Source organism: Acanthopagrus latus, chromosome 2 (genome assembly GCF_904848185.1).
Source record: "Acanthopagrus latus isolate v.2019 chromosome 2, fAcaLat1.1, whole genome shotgun sequence".
In the NCBI taxonomy this organism is placed as follows: Eukaryota; Metazoa; Chordata; class Actinopteri; order Spariformes; family Sparidae; genus Acanthopagrus; species Acanthopagrus latus.
The window spans coordinates 3,782,915-3,796,694 of record NC_051040.1 but is presented as its reverse complement, the minus strand read 5'-3'; the positions used below and the strand labels follow the sequence as shown (position 1 = coordinate 3,796,694).

The 13,780-nt window shown below is 43.1% G+C and overlaps 1 protein-coding gene and 1 long non-coding RNA gene across 5 annotated transcripts in view; one reads left to right on the top strand and one right to left on the bottom strand.

Moving 5' to 3' along the window:
* Positions 1 to 9,542: 9,542 nt before the first annotated feature.
* On the bottom strand, positions 9,543 to 10,116 carry LOC119009682. The gene is made up of 2 exons (XR_005071791.1): positions 9,977 to 10,116; positions 9,543 to 9,601 (listed from the first exon to the last, which is right to left on the bottom strand). It is a non-coding gene; the product is annotated as an uncharacterized LOC119009682 (long non-coding RNA).
* The window catches only part of gpr4 (G protein-coupled receptor 4), a 37,497-nt gene continuing 33,563 nt past the window's right edge, over positions 9,847 to 13,780 (top strand). For all 4 annotated transcript variants that reach the window (XM_037081120.1, XM_037081127.1, XM_037081137.1 and 1 more), the window contains exon 1: positions 9,847 to 10,082. The gene's annotated coding sequence lies outside the window, so the exon portion shown is untranslated. The remainder of the gene's footprint in view (positions 10,083 to 13,780) is intronic.

Below are 13,780 nucleotides of genomic sequence, written 5' to 3'. Positions count from 1 at the left end.
TGTTATTTTAATATTTAACTGTAACGATGATGGATGTTATATTATTCCTGTGGCACTTTTAGCGATGGACAGAAGGGTGATGTAGGCTGCTGTGCTGTGGAAGTGAGCTTGAGCTGTGCTTTGCCTTCTGTTTTGTTAATAAAGTTTTTACCCAAGTAGAACTCAGTGGAGGCTCGTTTCTTAATAATCATCCCGATTTATTTTTGCAAGGTTAAAATGCCTTAACTACATTTTAGGTATAATTTTATTTAGTTTCCCCATCTTTTAATTCTTTTTTTGTCAAAATCTGTCAAGCGCTTCTGCGAGAAAGTCCACATTTCTGATCCTTCAACCTGCCTCAGACCATTAAATTATCTTTTTACTTTATACTTGTACTTACTTGTTGGCAAAATGTAGACCGACCTCACTCTCTCCAGTAACCATATTCCTACATTTATACCTTCATACCTATTGGCAATTCTGGTGTATGAAAAAGTATTTTGGGTTAAAAATGATCTTTAAAAGGTCTCAAATCAATGACATCCTCATTCGATAAATCCCATTGTGTCTGAAAACCTGTACAGCTGATGATAAGTTAGTTAGCTCTGTGCTCTATTGACTGTCAGTCAGTTTGTGGCCCGGACAGTTGCTGGTTCAAATACCAAGTCCACTCAGGGTTAATCTGGGTGGCTGCATCATAAACCAGCTTCCTTCAGCACGTACAGGAACATTTTCGAGGACATTTTCAAGTGAAGGTGCACAAATCTTGAAGCAGGTGTGTGTTGACAGAACTCCATCTTCAACACTGAATATGTGTAAATTAGGGGTGAGATGGGGAGACTGAGGTCAGAACCCAAAAGAGGAAGATTCCAGTGTTTATCCAGCGTTGAGCGGGCAGTGACCAAGGTCAGGTCACGTTGGTATTGTGGTGATAACGGCCTGTTGTCTGTCAACACCTCTTCGGTCAGGATGAGAAGCGAGTGACCCCGGAGCTCCTCGCAAGAAACCAAAACATGAACGTCAAAGGTGGTCAGGAGGTTTGTAGTGTGACTGATCCTTGGAGATAAAACAGAGCCTACGGTCAACAGGGTTTATAAAAGACAGCCTCAGTTCTTTGTCATGTTTTTGTTATGTTACAATATAAAATACCCGTTAAGGCGACTGTAGATCCAGCAGACTTGAAATATTTGCTTTCTAACTTTGTAATAATAGTTTTTTCCTTTTCTGGCGAGGCACTAATGCACTACAGTATGAAATGAAAAACAAATCATTTTGATTATTCATTTCGTTCTTTCTTCGTTTTAACTTTACATTTTCTATGTAAACTCCCCTCTTTTCCACTTCCTTCTGGACGTTGAGGCAGAATTCCTTTACATGCCACTGTAGAGCAAGAAATAAACAAGAATTTGTCTCAGTAGCTTCTGTGAGCTTCGCAGGACGTACGGACAACATGAACATAACGAGGACAAAAGGATTTCCCATACAGCGCAAAGGAAGAGCGTGAGACACATGACATCCTAAACTTTAACACAATAAACATCGACCTTTAGGACGAGGGTGACGCAGAGGACAAGGACGAAGAGGAAGACGAAGGAGCGCCGGGGCTTCTTAGGACGAAGAAGGAGAAGACTTCGGATAATGACTTTTATTGGTTAAACAGCTCAGTGGGACATCTGGACACATCTACGTTCGAGTTAGGACCAGTGTGATGGTAAATTAAAGTAGGGATGAAGTCAGTTCACTGACAGCAAGCCTTCAGCCTTCAGTCCTCTGGCAGAGCTTTTTTTTTTCATGAGGGCGAGTCTTTAGTTATTTCCCTATAGAATGACTGGAATGTGCCTGCTGACTCCCGGCACCAACATGTATTTCCTCAGAGGGCAGGTGAGTTCATCAGCACAGGCGCAGGTAGAGATCTAATGTCCAGCTTCAGGTCATTATGGTTTGGTTTGTGTCACCTCACATGGACAACAACCTGTTTTCCCAGCAGAGCCGGTGGACTCGGCAGCAGCACATTCCTCTCCGTCCGCTGCTTTCATACAAATGATCATCTACGGGAGATTTATTGCAAACAAATGTTTATCCACATTCCCCTCAGATGCCAAACAGCCACACTGCTGGACACAAACACATCATCTAGAGCTGTTTCCAGGCTCACGTCCAGGCACGACGCTCTCTTCAACTATCAGATATAACTTGTTGGGGAGGTAATACCGTGTAATTTGGGCTTTGATAATAAAATATCTCAACTTTTTGCCTGGTAAAACCCTTCAAAACATCTGTATGGACGACAAGAGTAAATCCCTCTCAATAAAAGAGGAGGTGTTGTGCTTGATTTAGGCCTTAATCAATTCAGCAGCTTCATGTGGATTCAACAAAAGCACTTGAGAGAAAGAACAAGATGTGTTCCAAACACTGAAGGGGGCTCAAGCTTGGCACGACAATAAAGTGGATTTATAATGCAAATCAGTCAAGATGTGGGCTGTAATTTATTGATTTTTTTTTTTTTCGCAGGGAGAGAGCAGGCTACTCTGTTTGGCATTTTCTTCACTGCGACAACAGAGAGATGGAGTAGGCTTCATATTAGAGGAGATTAATGCAGTCGTACTGTTAGCTTCCCTCTGCAGGGACCAGCAGAGTAAATATATGTTTGGCATTAATCAGCTCAGTGGAGGAGAGCGGACGGACGGAGAGACAAAGCGGCAGAAACAGAAGATCCATCAGTCGTTTCAAAAAGTATTGATCCAACAAATGTGAGGAACAAATGTCACTCCTGCTGCTTTGAAATGATCCATTTCTATGACACTTTTACAGCTTTCACATTTTTTCATCCCCATTTCGCCTTTCGACAGGAAAGTGCTGCAGATCTGCGTTTTTTTTTTTTTGTGTGTGTTTTTTTGTTTTTCTGAGGGGAAGCGAGTCATGAGAACAGAAAACAGCGAGCTGTTCTCAGACACACTTAATCAAATAACACAGGATGGAATATTGTGACAGTCTGAGGTCTCAACCCCAAAATGTACAGCCCCGAGGCCACCGCAAACATACACTTTTCTTATTCTGGGAACGAAACAATAAAAAGAGACACATGCTGAAAAATGTCTCAATGGAGTTTTCACAGGTTTGAGGAGGACAAATCTCATTACGACGCACACACATGCATTGTTACGCATTACGGCGACAACACAACAGATTGACATGTGATCAGAGGAGAAACACAACCGGTGGAGGAAAAGACAACTTCTCAGGAGGGTTTTGAGACTTTATTCCTTCTGTCAAACATTAAAGACACCACTCAAGATGACTTCTTACACATTCTCACACGCGGGTGATATTATTAGCCTAACATTTTATATTTTCACACCATCAGCCGTCTGGTCGGCTCTCCTTCCTGTTTTCATCAGATGCAACTGTGCGTCTTCAGCCTGTATTACGTGCTGAGCATCTCCACAGATTGCTCTTCTTTCATAACATTTCCGTGCTGCTGCCACAGGCTTGCTTGTGTTTGTGGCGTGCTCATAGTTAGATATCGAAAACCTACGTGGACTTAATGAGATCCTAACCACCCTCTTGTGAAAGCTTAGTGTGATAGCATTTGTTAGCCTTCACTGATGACAGATAACAGAGAGACATCCTGCATATCTAGAGCTCGATGAACACGACAAGCTTCTGATACACACTCGTTAAAAGCTGCAGATCTTTGCGGTTCACAGCGTTCTTCTTCCCACCCAGTTCACTTCCTACGAAGATACGATGGCTTCCTCCACAGCACGGCAGACAAACTGTGTGACTCTCACTGAAATCTTCTTCATGTTCTAAACAGAGTGATATCTCCGTCTGACGTGTGGAAAACAATCTCTCCTAAAACTGTGTGTATCTTTTTAAAGGTCATAATGACGGATGACATTTTGTATCAACAACAGTGATACCATTTAATGCTGCTGATGCACAGTGCTCTTTGCTTCCAACAATATTTGGGTATTGCTATTTCAGAAGATTAACCTCTAAATGTACGGCTTACTTTTGTTTCTTGCCAAGTTTGACACGAAGAGTAAGGGAGCTTGTAAAACAAATGATGAAGTTAATCAAATTTTACTGTTATTCTAACAAATATTCGATATGATTAAGTGCTCCATTCTTGTTTCTGAGTTATAAATGTTTCATACACACTGTACAAGGAATTAAGGAAGATCCTTATCATCAGTTATCAATATTCAACACAGTTCTCTCGATGATACGTCTCTTTATATCCTGCTGTGAGGGAGGTTTACGCTCTCCGTCACACGACACTTCATCGTCTGTGCAGTTCAGTGAACACACCACAGCGTCTGCCAGAATGTTGTGTTGGAGATAATGCAAACATCAATTAATATTCCAGACACAGTTTCATAACAATACCACAGAGAGACAGAGAGAAGGAAGGGGAGTCGATCCAGTGCAGTGAGGTGTATAAAACACTTGTATTGTACTTATACTGTATGAAGATTTAATGTGTTGAAACCACATATACTCCTCTGTAACCTTAACTAAATTCATTTTGATGTAAAACATGATATTTCTCTAAACCTGAGCATGTCTTAAAGACACGGCATGTAACATTTCTGCATCAAACTTTCCAAAACACGACAAGAACTTTGTTGTGTGTGTGCTTATATCATCTCGAACATCTCCAAATGTGTCAAAACATTGTGACTTTAAAACATTTCCTGAACATTTCTACCTCATGTAGATAGACTTTCATCACCACTGATGTGAGTTTAACAATAAAGACGACGAAAACATACTGTGAATTAACCGAAAGCATTGTCACTCAATAAAACTGATTTACTTTTGATTTGTTGCACTTGTTCTTCTTACTCTGAGTTGCATCTAATCTCTGGAATCATTTGGAAAACAATTCATAGACACAGGAACTTTGGATGTGTAGGTAAACCACTTATAATTTCTGTTGTCATGTATTTCAGAGACGAAGCAACATTCAGTCTCGCTGAATGAACCAGATCATCGTGTTACGTGTGAATGCGTCGTGTGTTTAAAGTTTACGTATAGACTGAGGAGGATTTTTCGCGTCTGAGAAAGAGCTCAGAGAGACGAAGAAAAGCCGCGAGAAGGGGATTAAAAGAAAAAAAAAGAAAGAGGGAGTGGAGGAGAGGAAGAGCTCAGGGAGAAGGTCAAGAATGCAGATTGTGTCTAACAGTCTATTCTCTGAACCACCAGGGTGTCTGAGCCGCTGCCGACGGCCCGTTGAGCAACGTTGTTGATGTATGGGGCGTTTTTGAATAACAGCGGTTTGTCTGCTTGAGGTCCTGCAGAGAGGAAAAAAAAATAAAAGCCCACATGAGAATCGCTCCGTGTTCAGCAGGTTTCCACTGGCTGCTGTTATGAAAGCACATGAGAGTAACTGAACACTCGTCCTTCAGTCGGCATGTGCAGAGCTGGAGAAGTGATGCAGGTGCAGATAACATTTACAAATCCAACTTTAGGGAACTGAATCTTTTCTATATGTGCTGGTTGTTGAACACACTCACAAAACACCCAGAATAAATGTCTAAACTTTCTATTTCACGTGTGACAGACGAACATCAGAGGCATTAAACGATCATTTTGTTTAAACTCAGCCGCAGAGCACACGTTGTTCAACATGATGCAATCTGTTAGTGACGGCAGCAGTTTGTCTCTAATGACTTCCAGGAGGTCAGACCTCCTCGGACTTGAGCAGCGTGAACCTAAACAAACTAAATGCAAAAATACAACAAAGTAAACTCTCCAGTAAACTGTTTGCACCCACACAGCTTCACTCAGCTTCACAGAGAGCTTCACTTCAAGCTGTGACATCGATTTAAACAAAAACTAAGAGTCTGCAGCAACAGACGACAACTGAGGGTGATGAGAATGTAACTTGATTTACAGCTATTTGTTCAGACATTCGTTCACTGGACAAAGTGAACGTGAAATTCCTTGATTTAAAAACCGTGTACATGTCCGGACACGGGCAGGTGAAGCAGAGATTATAATATGTTGATGAACTCTGTCAATGAGCTTATGTTTCACCTGTGTACATCTGTTGGTTTGTCCATGAAAATTTCCATGAAACCTGCATGGAGGATGGTGCTCGGCCCAAAACTGACCCCCTTATATTTTGGAGCAGATCCATATAAAGGGACAGATCCAGGAGTTTTTGCAGGATCGGGTATATTTCAACATTTTTGGACAGTTTCTGAGGCAATCAAGATTATCTAGATTGGTATCGAATGTATCTAATGTTGGATTATGCTTGATTAGAGTGGACTGTTGGCCTTGGCAGTGGGCCTAATCATTGCCAATTCTACTTACGAGACAAATTCAAGTTTATTGTTAGTTTGTGGCCTCTAGTAAACATCATGATAATGAGCTGGTATAAAGAGCATCACAGTCTGCATAAGGAGGAGGGTGAGGCTGATGGATCAAACACAGGATGTTTATCATGACGTGAATAACTCAAGTTGCGAATAAAACGTATGTAATATAAGTTAACTGGCATCTTCTTTTAACACAAAACGTGATATTTTCTTGGACCTTACAAAGTAACTTTAGCATTTGCAATTTCTCCAAAGGTTGTTGTACATACTCACTGTACAACACTGTGCGTAAAACAAGGTTGAAGCCAGAGAATGAAATACATTAGTACCCTGTAGTGAGCTGGTGCTGGGCTGCAGATGACTACGCTGCACTTCGCTATTGTTCCAGGCTCGCCCACCTCACTGACTCTGCTTCTCCTCAGAAAGTCATAAAAATACTCTATCAGCTTCATCTTTCATCTCTGCGTGGCGCTGATCCGTCTGTGTTTCACATTGGCCTCGTGTTCTGCAGACAGCAGCTGTCTCAACAGAGCTGGCTCAGGGTGACGGGTGTGGATACAAGTGGACAGACACACTGTGTTAAACGATGTCACATGCATCAGGCGACTTTTTCTTCCAGGCAGTTTTTTTTTAAAATTATATAAGGAAATGAGTCAAATTACCGTAAGTTGTGTTCATAGTCCGACATTTTCTTAGGAACTGTCATAGGAAATGTTAACAGTTTTGGGAAATGTATCATTGTGCTGTTTTAATGACACATTTTCACATTGGGAATCTACATTTGTGCAAATAAATGATCTCATTTTGTGTATTTGTTGGCTTCATTGTGCTTGTAAAGTCTTTTTTTTAAATACTGTGACACGTTTTCTGTCTGCTGTTCGTTGTGACTTTGCAGCGAGCACCCTTATCCCAGTTTTCTGTTCCTCTTCCTCACTGGCACCGTTCCAAACATTATTCTGGAGCATCCCGTGTCTGATTCTGCCCGATGAGTGTTTTATCATATGGTTTTGGAGCATCTTGAAACATTTATGGGGACAGATCAAGCAGACGAGGAGCCACGTAAATACGAAGAAATGAGGTAAAGACGGAGCAGTAAGTCGAAGGCACTCAGCAGCTCTGCGCATAAAAAAAAACAACCAAAAAAACACAGAGTAAATGAGCTGGATGGTGTTTTAATGGGACGTAATGAGGTTCACTGCTGGGAGACGTTTCACACCAGCTTGGCTTTCACTTCACTGCTGTTGAGATACTTGCACTCACACACACACACACACACACAGATGCAACGCAAACTCACTTTACCCACATTAATTCCTGGAGACTCATCCTGTCAAACCTAAACTGTAATTCTGACCTTAAAGCTGCAGTATTTATTCTAGCAGGGGATCAACTGGCCACCACTTATCCCATTATGCAGTTTTCCTCAGGAACATGCTGTGTTGTGGCATCTTTCAGCACATTGTTTTGGTTTTACAGCCCACATTGTTTTCAAACAACAGACAAAAGTAGTTGAACATAGTATGTGCAGCAACTTTTTTTAGCATTTGTCTCTGCAAATGTCTCTTTTGTGCGCTGATATTTAGGATCACTTCAAAAGTCAAATACTTTCTCAGTCTCCTCTGCTGTCGGAGCCGAACTCGCCCGAGCAAGAATCCAATTATAACCAAAATCAGTCACTGAGCAATATTTACAAGCATGGCAGCTGTTGCAGATCCGCCGTCGACAGATGTCAACGCTTCTCTCCCACACTACTTATTACATTGTGCAGCTCGCGAACGTTTAGAATAAAGAATGAAAACTCACACACGGCTCACATTTACAGCTTCACAGGGTAGAAAGGACATGAAAACCTCCTCACCCTGCTCCTGCAGGTTCAACCAAACAGATCACTTACCAGTAATACTATTTACAGTTATCTAACAGACAGACAGCAGAGCAGAAAGAGTGAAGCTGCACAGACAGCATCTTCCTCCTCCTCCTCCTCCTCCTCCTCTTCTCACACAGTCTGAGCATCAAACACAAAACACATGGAGCTCGTTGTGAGGAAAGCAGAACATCAGTTTCTGATTCTCCACAGAAACGACACCATCGTCTCCCAGCTCCAGATTCCAGACGGGCCGGGGAGCGTTGTGTCGCCACCGGGCTGCATGTGCCGTCCACATGACCCTGTTCTGGAACAGTCAGCGCTGAAACGCTGCTGTCTTCTATCAGGTGAAGAGAAGTAGATCTGCAGCAAAATATGCACATTTTTACATGTCCGCAATCCTGAACATGGACTTAAGATTCAGGTAGTTTTATCTCACTGACCTACTAGGTTATGTGTATCTGTCCTTCATGCTTACCTTTTAAAAAAGCAGGGACTGTTCGTTCATGACACACACAAGTCCAATCAGTTTCCATGTTCATGTGGTTTTGATTGTAGGATGACGAGATGGGCAGTGAATCTGCTGCATGTAAACGACCATCAGTGATCGCAGTTTTCACTTTCACTATCCTCTGAATTTGTCATTTCGTTCGCTAATCCTTTTTGAAATATCACAAGCACTAAACAGTCTTTGTTGGATCCTAGCAGCCCCTTCACAGAACTGTACCGGTGCGAAAGACATTACGACAGTCAGCAGCACTGTTCCGTACGTCATCTGGCACTAACTCAAGGGACATCAGCTCTGCGATTGCCCTCGATGCTCTGACATGGCTCTGAATGCCCTCTGCTCACCTTTCTCACACCAGCACACAGATGCACAAACACAAATCAGGTCCCTGGTGCTGTCGCTGCATAAAGAAGACCCCCGACCACGTCACCCACAGTGATGTCAACACAACTTTAAAACATGATCCTGTGTTAAGATGAGCCACAGTGATCTCCTCAGTCCTGCAGGTTGTCTTGACTTATATAAAGTCTACAACAGAACAGTGGTTTCATACTTCGTGACAGGAGTTAACCATGCCCTCCCCCGAGGCAGCGACCCTCTGATGTTTCCAGTCGTCTCGTCTTCCTTCCTGTTAAACCTTCAGACACAGAGAACTGCCCCTCCTCTGAATACCAGACCCTGACAACCCCTCACCCGGAATCTAAACCTGTTTAGTTCCCACACATCTCCGAACGTTTCTGCCTGAGTGACGAAGATAGAATTTCATCCCATGATCCCCTGGTACTTACATCTTTTGTCCTGTTTTTCACTGAGAGTCTCCTGGTGGCAGAACCAGGCAGAGTCCAGGCACATGTTTTACTTTTTTTTTTTTTTTTTTTTACTGGGATGCTGGTTCATCTTGTTCCTTTGCATCTTCAGCTGAAATCAGATGGACACATTTTTTAAATTTTTTGATTTTATATTGCATTAAAAATCATATATATGCATCAACAGAACAGGATTCTCCTACACAAGACTTTAGATTCATACTGTATGTTCATGTGGGGAGAGAGAGAGAGAGAGAGAGTCGGCATTCAGCATGACATAATAACGCCCTCTGTGTCTCTCTCTCTCTCTCTCTCTCTCTCTCTCTCTCCCTCTCTCTCTCGCTCAGTCTGCCGTCTGTTGCCGCTCTCCTCCTCACACTGTCCTGCGCTCTGGTGGCTGTTAAACCGGACCACCACCACCTCCACCACTTCCACCTCCACCACCACCACCTCCACCACCGCTGCTGTTGTTATCGGGCTACTAAACCTTTTTTCTCGGACGCTGGATGACACTGAGAGACTTTCCCCTCTCCTCTCTCTGGATGGATACGCGCCGCTCTGGGAGCTGACAGCAGGAATCCGGGAAGCTGGACGTGAGTAGCAGCGCTGCGCCCTCACTCAGCTGTGTCCTCTCCATTTCTTTTTTCTCTACACAGAGAGGAAGAAGTGAAACTGTCACATGCCGCACAGAGCTGAAATTCAGCTCTGTGCGCTGCGAGGAAGTGTGAGCGCTTAACATTAATATTTATAGACATGTTGGTCACCTACAACGTGCACTTTGTGTGCGTAAAGCAGGTGGAACAACACCTTAAAGCGCACAGAGTAATGCGAACTACTGCTGTCTTTACAACAAGACTTAATCACAGTAAATTCAACATATTCTATCGGCTTTAATGTGAATATTTCGTGTTATTTTGAGGTTTTTGGAATATTCTATAGCCATAAACTATAATCCTATAATCCTGTGCTGTCAGGCGCTCTATGCATGTTACCACATGGATAAAATACACACATGTATAATATAAGTCATCCACATAACTCTATCTCTCTATCTAGTCATCTATCTGTACATTTTCTGTAGCTGTTAGGTTTGTTCTCTGCACTTGGATCATTAGGTCAGCATGTCAGCGTATTCACATCCCATAGCATTCAGTCACACATGGTGTTTATAATGTGGATTAAACACTGCACAGTAAGTGAACATAATGTTCTTACTGTACACATAATAAACCTTCGGAGGGGGTTTTAAGAGACATCAAAGTGAAACATATGAATTCAGAAGTGGCTCCTCTGCTCTTTCCCCTGACTTTGAACCCAGTTTGTGTTTCTACATCTGACATCACTTCCACTCCGCACACAGCCGCCTGGGTTTTGGCTTCCCATTAACTTCTTGCAAGTAGAACTGCATTAGTGAACGGAAAACGGAGCGAGCTTGAAGCGTGGACGCTGCAGCACAGAAGGTGCTTGTGTCTCTGCCTCCAGGGGTTTTTGTCTGCAGACAATTAATAAATCATGAGACTGAACCACTAAAGCAGCCACTTGTGCCACTGAACGTGCTTTGTGCTTTTTGTACCAAATTCAACTCTAGCAGCTCTGTGCGGACGGCTTCTTCTCTGAATCGTTGTTTAAGTTAGAGATTATTTGTCTCACGCAGAGGTTTAGCTGATGTATTACTTATCTCAAAGTATGAGGAAGATTCAGTGTTCAAGCCTCATCCTGCTGCCTGTCAGTCAGATCTCTCCTAAACAAACAGACGTGACTGAAAGTTGGAGAACACATCGGCCTTGGCTGACAAATCGGTCGATTAGAAATTGGTGGTGATCCAGATTTTTGTGCAGCGTTCACTCAGATAAAAGGTGCGGCTGCTGATTCTTCTGCTCGACGGAGCTGCGTTCACGTGTTTCTCTCTCAGAAACCAACATAAACCGTGACAGGGAGATGGCTGCAGGTTTGCGAGTGTTAAGTCCTTTTTGTAGGTGTCTTGGTTGTGAATTCGCTGGTGTTTGATCCGACACTGATACTCTGAATTATTAGGATACAGATGTGAGAGTAAAAGTTTATAAAACAACATCTCTTTGAAGAATTATTTCCTGGCAGGAGTCGTCATTTTTTAATGTCAGATAGAAACAGCGGGGATGTGAAACCACACAAGTTCAAGGAGGATAAATGTAGTTTGGCCAAATCACATTAAGAATTCATGTTTACTGTCATGGATTATCGTTACTCCATGGAAGTTTATTTTGGTGCCGCAGAAAGGATGAAGGGCAGCCGCTTGATCCTTACGAACCGCTCCGGCAGAGAGAGACGGAGACGCTGAGATCTCCAGGAAGCATCGTGCTTCATCGAGCTGCAGGGAAAAAAAACACAAAAAAAAACGTTTCAACAGATCTTAATGGTCTTCTTAGTAAACAGTCGGAACAATGAGTCCGCTGTTCCTCCTCCGGAATTCCTTCTTTCAACTCCAACACTTAATATTAAAATCAGTAGAATCTCCTTTTCTTCTCTCCGCTCTCTCTGTTCTTCCCCTCTTTTTTACTCTGTCGCTCTCTTTCAACCCTCTGTGAACATCCGAGACAGTTTGTCCTCTTTTCTCTCTTCCCTCACACTCTGCTGTTATGTGTCTCTCATGATTACAGCTTCTTTGACTGATAAATGCAGAATTTGCACGTATCACCGACTTCCTTCTGTTCTGTATTCTCTATTTCTTTGACTCCTTTAAAAACAACATTCTGAGTAAACCAGCCTCTCCTCTTCCTCTTCCTCCATCCTTCTCTTCGCTCTGAACTATTTCTGACCCTCTCAGGAAAGATAATCTGTGCTGTTTTAGCTCCGACCTTGAGGGCAAAAGAATGACTGTGGTTAGCAAAGAGCCCCAGCTTCACTTACCTACCAGTCCCCCGACCAATCACACACCACCGCCACCTCCTCGACCTCCTCGGCCCAGATAGATGTCTGTCCCTCCTCCCTCCTTGTTCACTGTGTCCCTCAAAAGTCAGATGTTAGTGTGACCCTTAAAAAAATGCTTTCACCCTTGGGTGAAGTTTTGGAGACAAACACTCATTCAGCTCACTGTATCATCGGTGTGCGCTACGTTTGCCTGCACCACACAGGACACTTAACAACTTGGCTGTTAGCGTCTCTGTAATTCATATTTTAGTGTAGTTTGTTTTCTAGCAGTCTTGGGTTTTTGGGGTAGCAAAGACTGAAATATCTCTGCACCCAAGATTTGTGATCCCATTGTTTTTTTATCGAGCATCGTCAGCAGGTCAAAGTTGCCCTGTAAAGTATCTCGAAAACGATGGGTTGGAAACATTTTTATTAGGAAAGGAAATTCAAGGACGGGGTGGGATGAGACAAGAAGAGAAGAAAAACGAGCAACTGGAAAGAGGAGACAAGAGAGAAAAGGGAGCAGAAGAGAAATGGGAGGAAGATACAGGGAGGAGAGGAGGGGAGGGCTGCATGAGACAGACTAGAAACAAGACACGGGTGATGGATGGCCAGTTGGCAGCAGACGGCAGGATAAAAAAGGATCTTCGGAGGAGGGTGAATGTGAAAGAGAGAGCACTGATGGTGTAATTGCTCTCCAGAGGAGTTCTGATAAGCAGCACTTAAGAGCCTCTGTGGTTAAGTAATCACTGTGATTAAGGACCAAAACAGCTACTGTGTTCGAGAACGATGCTAACAGCTAGCCCGACTGGAGGAAGGACACCCACTGCACCACATTATCACATTATACTGTCAAATTAACATAACACAACACTGTTTAATGTGGAAAACACAGATTCGGTTCGCTTGTGAAACGTCTCACCTGCCAGGCTCGGCAGGAGATTCCTGCATGTTCTGTGCCACGTACGTAAACGACACGATCAGTGTTTAACACGCACGACGGGCAAATAAACGGCTTGATACTTTTGAATCCACACATGACAGAACATCAGATATCAGTCACAGTGATGCTGCGTTCACACTAACAGACACACAGCAGCAGGTTTTCAGTCCGGCCGCTCGTGAAGCTGCAGCTCACATCGTTTCCAGACAGTTGTTGTTGTCTAACGTAGACTTGGTGGTACACATGAGAAAGATGCTCATTTCCTGTTTGTTTCCTGCATGTTGAAAGGCAATGGTTGTGGTCTGTTGTTCACAGTGCTGATCATATTGCTGAGGCTGTTATGACAACACCCACCCACCCCCCCATCTATGGGCACAACTGAATCTTGCATGGTAGTTTCATGCTGCAGTGTCAGGTCATGTTTACATGAATAGCATCCTATTGCTGTCACAGCACCAGACC